The sequence below is a fragment of the Marmota marmota genome, unplaced genomic scaffold, assembly GCF_001458135.2.
Source record: "Marmota marmota marmota unplaced genomic scaffold, marMar, whole genome shotgun sequence".
NCBI classification, from domain to species: domain Eukaryota; kingdom Metazoa; phylum Chordata; class Mammalia; order Rodentia; family Sciuridae; genus Marmota; species Marmota marmota.
In genome coordinates this window covers 10,328,594-10,334,790 of record NW_026000051.1, presented here as the reverse complement: position 1 = coordinate 10,334,790, position 6,197 = coordinate 10,328,594, and positions in this window count along the sequence as shown.

Genomic DNA, 6,197 nt, shown 5'->3' with positions numbered 1-6,197 from the left:
ATGGCAATATGTAAATCAATGGATGTGTAACTGATGTGATTCTGCAATCTGTGTATGGGGTGAAGGTGGGAGTTCATAACCCACTTGAATCAAAGTGTGGAATATGATATGTCAAGAAATTTGTAATGTTTTGAACAACCAACAATAAAAAATTAAAAAAAAAAAAAGAAAATCCACATTTTATCTGTTCATCTATTGATGAATTCTTTCTTCTTCTCTTTCTTCTTCTTTGTCCATCCATCCCTCCCTCTTCAGAACTATTGATTTTGCTTTACATATTTAGTTGCTTTGATGTCAGATGTACCATAGACCTATAATTGTTATATCTTCTATATGAATTTATCCACTTATCATTATATAATTATTTTCTTGGTCTAATTTGAATTTAGTTTAGTTTTGTTTTTGGTACCTGGGATTGAACTCAGGGGTACTTAGCCACTGAGCCACATCCCTAGCCTGTTTTGTTTTTCATTTTGAGACAGGGTCGTGCTAAATTACTGGGGCTGGCTTTGAACTTTTAAGCCTCCTGCCTCAGCCCTCCTGAGTCACTGGGATTACAGGCATGCCCACTATTCCTGGCTGGTTTTACAGTTTTTGACTTACAGTTTTGATATCTGATAGAGGAATAGCTGTTTCTGCTCTTTCATTTCCATTTCCATGGAGTATCTTTTCCATCTTTTCACTTTCAAACTACATTAAAGGTAAAGTTAGTTTGCTATGGTTTGAATATGGTTTGCCCCACCAAAATTTATGTTGAGGCTTAATTTCTCACTGAGGCACTGTTGGGAGGTGGGGTGTGGTGGGAGGTGTTTGTGTTATGTGGACAGACCTCTCATCAGTGGAATAATTTTTTAAAATAGGAAACAGCTATTCTGGGAACTCAGACCCTCTTTCTGTCTTCTATACATGTTGGCTTACCCTTCTGCTTTTTCTTCTTGCCATGTTGTTATACCACACGAGACCTCATCAGATACAGACATCTGATCTTAAACTTCACAGCCTGGAGAACGGTGAGCTAAATAAACCTCATTTCTTTATAAATTACCCAGTCTCAAGTATTTTGTTATGACAAGAGAAAATGGACTAAACAGAATCTTTTATAGGAAGCATATTGTTGGATTTAAAAAAAAACCTGTAGCCACTTCCTGTCTTTTTAAATTTTTTTTTATTTATAGATGGACACAATATCTTTATTGTTTATTTATTTTTACGTGGTGCTAAGGATTGAACCCAGGGCATCACATGTGTGAGGCAAGCACTCTACTACTGAGCCATAACCCCAGCCCCCACTTCATGTCTTTTGATTAGGGAGTTTATTCCATTTATAATCCATGTAATTATTAATACATAAGGACTTGCTCCTGCCTATTGTTTATTTTCTGGCTGTTTGGTAGATCCTTTGTTCATTTCTGTCTCTTTTTCTATCTTCCTTTGTATTACTTTATTTAATGACATGCTTTGATTCTTTATTTTTCATATTTTGTGTTTCTACTACAGGTTTTTACTTTGTGATTACCATGAGGCTTACTTGAAACATCTTGAGTTATAAAAGGCTATTTTAAGATGAAAATAACTTAATGTTGCTTGTATAACACTACATTTTTATTTCACTCCCTAGACACATTGGTGTTTGATGTCAATTTATATCTTTGCGTATCTCTTAAATTACTATATATGTTATTATTTTAATATTTTGTCTTGTAACCTTCTTACTAAAGATATAAATGATTTGCAGGGCTAGGGTTGTGGCTCAGTGGTAGAGTGGGTGCCTAGCACGTGCAAAGCCCTGAGTTCAATCCTCAGCACCACATAAAAATAAATAAAATAAAGGTATTGTGTCCCAAGACAACTAAAAAATAAATATTAAAAAAATAAGTGATTCACATACCACCATTTTGGTATTTGGGTATTCTGAATTTGGCTGTGTATATACTATTACTAGTGAGCTTTACACTATGTTTTTCTGTTACTAGTTAGCATTCTTTTCTTCCAGCTTGAAGAACTTCCTTTAGCATTTCTTGTAAGGCAGGTCTGATGGTAACAAATTGCCAGTTTTTAAATTTTTTTATTTACTTATTTTGAGGTGCTGGGGATTGAATCAGGACCTTGCATGTACTAGACAAACACTCCAACATTTAACAACACCCCCTGCCCTTTTTATAGTTTATTTTGAGATAGAATCTCCATGAGTTGCTCAGGCTGGCCTCAAATGTGCAGTTCTTCTAACTCAGCCTCCCAACAAGCTGGGATCACAGGTGTGAGTGTGAGCCACTGTACCTTGCTATATTTATTTTAATTGACACATAAATGTATTAATAAGATACAGTGGGATATTTTTATAAGAGTCAATGATCAAATCAGGGTAATTGGCATATCATCACCTCATATATCTATTCTCCCTCAGTTTTTGTCTGAAGTTTGTTTTGAATGTTTGTCTCCTCTCCAAAATTCATGCAGAAACTTAATGCAACCAGTATTGAAAGGTGGCCCATTTAGGAGGTAGGTTGGTCAAGAGAACACCTCCCCCGTAAATGGGATGAAGGTGCTTCCTGTCCTTTTGTCCTCTTCCATGCAAGGATGCAGCAACACAGTGCCATCTTGGAAGCAGAGAGCAGTACTCACAGACTGAACACACTCGTGTCATGATCTTGGCTTCCAGCCTCCAGAATTATCAGAAATAAATTTCTGGTGAAAATCAATTTGTATCCAGTCTCAGATATATTGTTATAGCAGCATACACAGGCTAAGATACCATCCTGTTTTCTCCTGGTCTATAAGGTTTCTCTAGCCCTTTGCCAGCCTTATTGGAACTCTCTTATATGAGAGCTTCAATAGCAGACTAGATCAAGCAGAAGAAATTTCTGAACCTGAAGATGGGTCTTGGCTGTCTTCAGAATCCTCTCTTTTTGTTTTTGATTTTTGACAATTTGATTATAATATGTCCCAGTGTATTCTCGTTTGGGTTGAATTTGATCAGTGATCTAGAATATTCCAATACCTGGATTTTACATCTTCCCCCAGATCTGAAAGTTTTCTGCTACTATTTCTAATTTGCCCTTTATCTCTCTCATCACCTTTAGGACCACTTGTATTTCAAATATTTGTTCCTAGGTTGCTGTCCTTTAAATTCCATAAACTATCTTCATTATCTTTCATTTTCCTCTGATCTGTTTCTCCTCCTCTGTGTATTTTCAGGTAACTTATCTTTGGGTTGACAGTTTCCTTCTTTTTCTAGACATCCATCTCTCTTCTAAAACCTGAGAAAACTTCTACAGTTTTTTTTTTGTTAAATAAGTTATCTGTGCTTTTCTCCATTTCTCCTCCCTCTGACAATCTCATAATGTGAAATTTTGTTCTCTTATTGGTGTCCTATAAGAAGTGTAGAATAATTTCTTCATTCTTTTCTCATTGTTTTTTCTTTCCCCCTGACTACGTTATTTCCAAAGACCTATCTTCAGGTTTGTAAATTCTTTTTTTTTTTTTTCTGCTTGATCTAGTCTGCTGTTGAAATTTCAATTGAATATTTTATTTCATTCATTGAATTCTTCAGCTCAAAGATTTTTTAAAAATATTTTTTAATTGTCAAGGGATCTTTAATTTAATTTATTTATTTATATGTGACGCTAAGGATCAAACCCAGGGCCTCACGCACGCCAGGCAAGTGGCTCAGCCCTCAAAGATTTTTTAAAATGATATGTATCTCTGTCAAATGTCTCATCCAGATCATTAATTGTTTTCTTGATTTCATTGAATTGTTTCTGTATTCTCTTGTACCTTGCTGAGTTACCTCAAAATCATTATTTTGATTTATCAGGCAATTCATAAATTCCATTCCTTTGGGGTCAGTTATTTTATTCCTTTAAAAACAGGATGGATCTTAGTCTGCTTACACTGCTATAAAACTGTCATGCTTCTTTCCTTTCATGTTTCTTGTGTTCCTGTAATGACTTCTGCACATCTGGTGAAACAGTTGTTTCTTCCAGTTTTAGAGTGGCTTTCATAGGGAATGAATTTCAGCTGCACTTGGGCCCCAGGGAGTTTGTTGTTGGGTGGTGTGTGTGCTCTGGAATAATGTAGCCTTGGTGCAACTTTTTAATCAATGTCTCCAATGATGTGAAAGCCCCAGCAGCCTAGGGTCCAGAATTTTGTGACAACTCTGGTGGCAAGGTTTTTCCACAATGGAAAGAGACTTAGCCGAAGGACTCTGTCTTTGTGATGAACCTGATAAGATGCACACTTAGCTAAGGCAGCACTGTTCCAGGCCTTAGGTGCTTGAAGTGGCTGTGGAGCTCAGGTCCAGGGTTCGGTGTCTTGTTGATCTACTGAAACTGCTGTGATATGGATACAGGCTCACTCTTTAAGGCATGAGTGGATGCAATTCTCCCACAGAGCCAAGACTGTGACTCTGAGGAACTTTCCAGTAGCTTAAGGACATAATTGTGACTCTGATGCTGGGGTCAGGACCCAGCCAGCACTGGCATGGCTTCAGGCAGGAAGGCGTGCTACAGAGGCTCAGACCTTGAGGAGCCGGGCACATCTGCAATTTGGGTTCCAAAGCCAATAGGGCACAGTGGAAACTTGAGCACCAGAACAAAGCATACTATATAGTGGTGACTATGGGACACAGCAGTGGTACAGGCTCTGTGAAGCTCCATGTAATGGCAGTGATGTATCAGGAATGGTGAAGCACAGTTGTGGCTTGCTCTTTGAGATGGGAAGGAATGCAACATTGCCTTCACTCCCTGTGACAGTGAGGTGCCTCAGCAGCATGGACTCTGAAGGGTAGGCCCAGACCCATAGAGGTGGATGCTGTGGCTATTCAGTCCTGAGGGTGAGGACACAGATCAGCCAAGGTCATGTTTTCCATTGGGGGTATTGTGCGAGGATGGGTGCTATGCTAGTTCAAGCATCAAGGTTGTGGTTGTTCACATGGGCCAAAGATCCATTTCCCTGGGGTCAGGGCAACAGATTGGATGAGGCACTGAGGGGTCATGGCTGCTTCACTAGCTTGAATGTAGCTTTTCCACTGGGTCTGTCCATTCCTTGAGGGATAGGACACCACATGGGCTCAAGAGCTGGGGTCTCAGCTGTTCTGACAGGCCTGTGCTCCAAGTAGCCAAAGGCAGGATGCAGCAGTAACTGGGATGGGTAGATGAAGCGTTTCCTAGGCAGCTTGTTACCAAGGTATGGGATAGCTGCAGGAACTTGGCTGGGGAACAATGCACTACCATGTTGAGCATGGTGCAACAATTGCAGAACCTCAGGGATAGAGGTGCAGTGGCTCCTGTTTTCCAGTAGCAGTTTAGGTCCTTGAAGCTTCAGACTAGGATCTGGAGTATGGTTACATGCAATGAATTGTCTCAGCAGCCTAGAGTGCAAACTAGCTCTTTGCTGATAGCTGTGATATCTGAGATACAGGCTATCTGAATGCACCCACAAAGCTTGAGTATGTAGTACAGATATTTTAAGAGGGATTGCATCTCTGGCATCAGGGTCTATGACGGGTTTGGAGACATGGCAGCTCTTTCCCCAAAGCAGCTCAACAGTACAGACAACTTCTGAGGGTGCAGTGAGGAATGTAGAGCTTTGTCTCCCTCTCTAGGGTTCTCTGGCAGAAAAAGCTGTTGGGTACCCAGTAGCAAGAGATGCAGGTGTCCAATAAGGAGCAATACACCGGGCTCCTGCTGAATGGCTAACGCAGATGGCCTATTCCTTTATTTTTTTAGTTTCTAGCTCCCCACCCTTGCTCTCTCTGGGCATTTTGTGAAATGCTGTGAGTGCGCACGTGCGCGCGCACACACACACACACACACACACACACATCAGTATTTATTAACTGCAAAATAATAACTTTAAATAAAGCTATAGGTACAAAATCAGAATGAGTATGTCATTATGTTGGCCATACATAGGTGAGGGCATCTTCCTGAACCCTGATATTAAATTATTAACATCATCAAGTGCAAGGTCTTGGGTTTAAGCCCCAGCAATGGGTACGGGGGTCATCATAAATTAGAATGTGTTACCAGAGGCTGGGAGGAAACAGGAAGTGGGGAGTTCTATTTAATGGGTATACAGTGTTAAGTTTTATAAGATAAAAAGAGGAAGCCCATGCCTGTATTCCCAGTGACCTGGGAGACTAAGGAAGGAGAATCACAAGTTCTAGGCCAGCCTGAACAATTTAGCAAGATACTGTC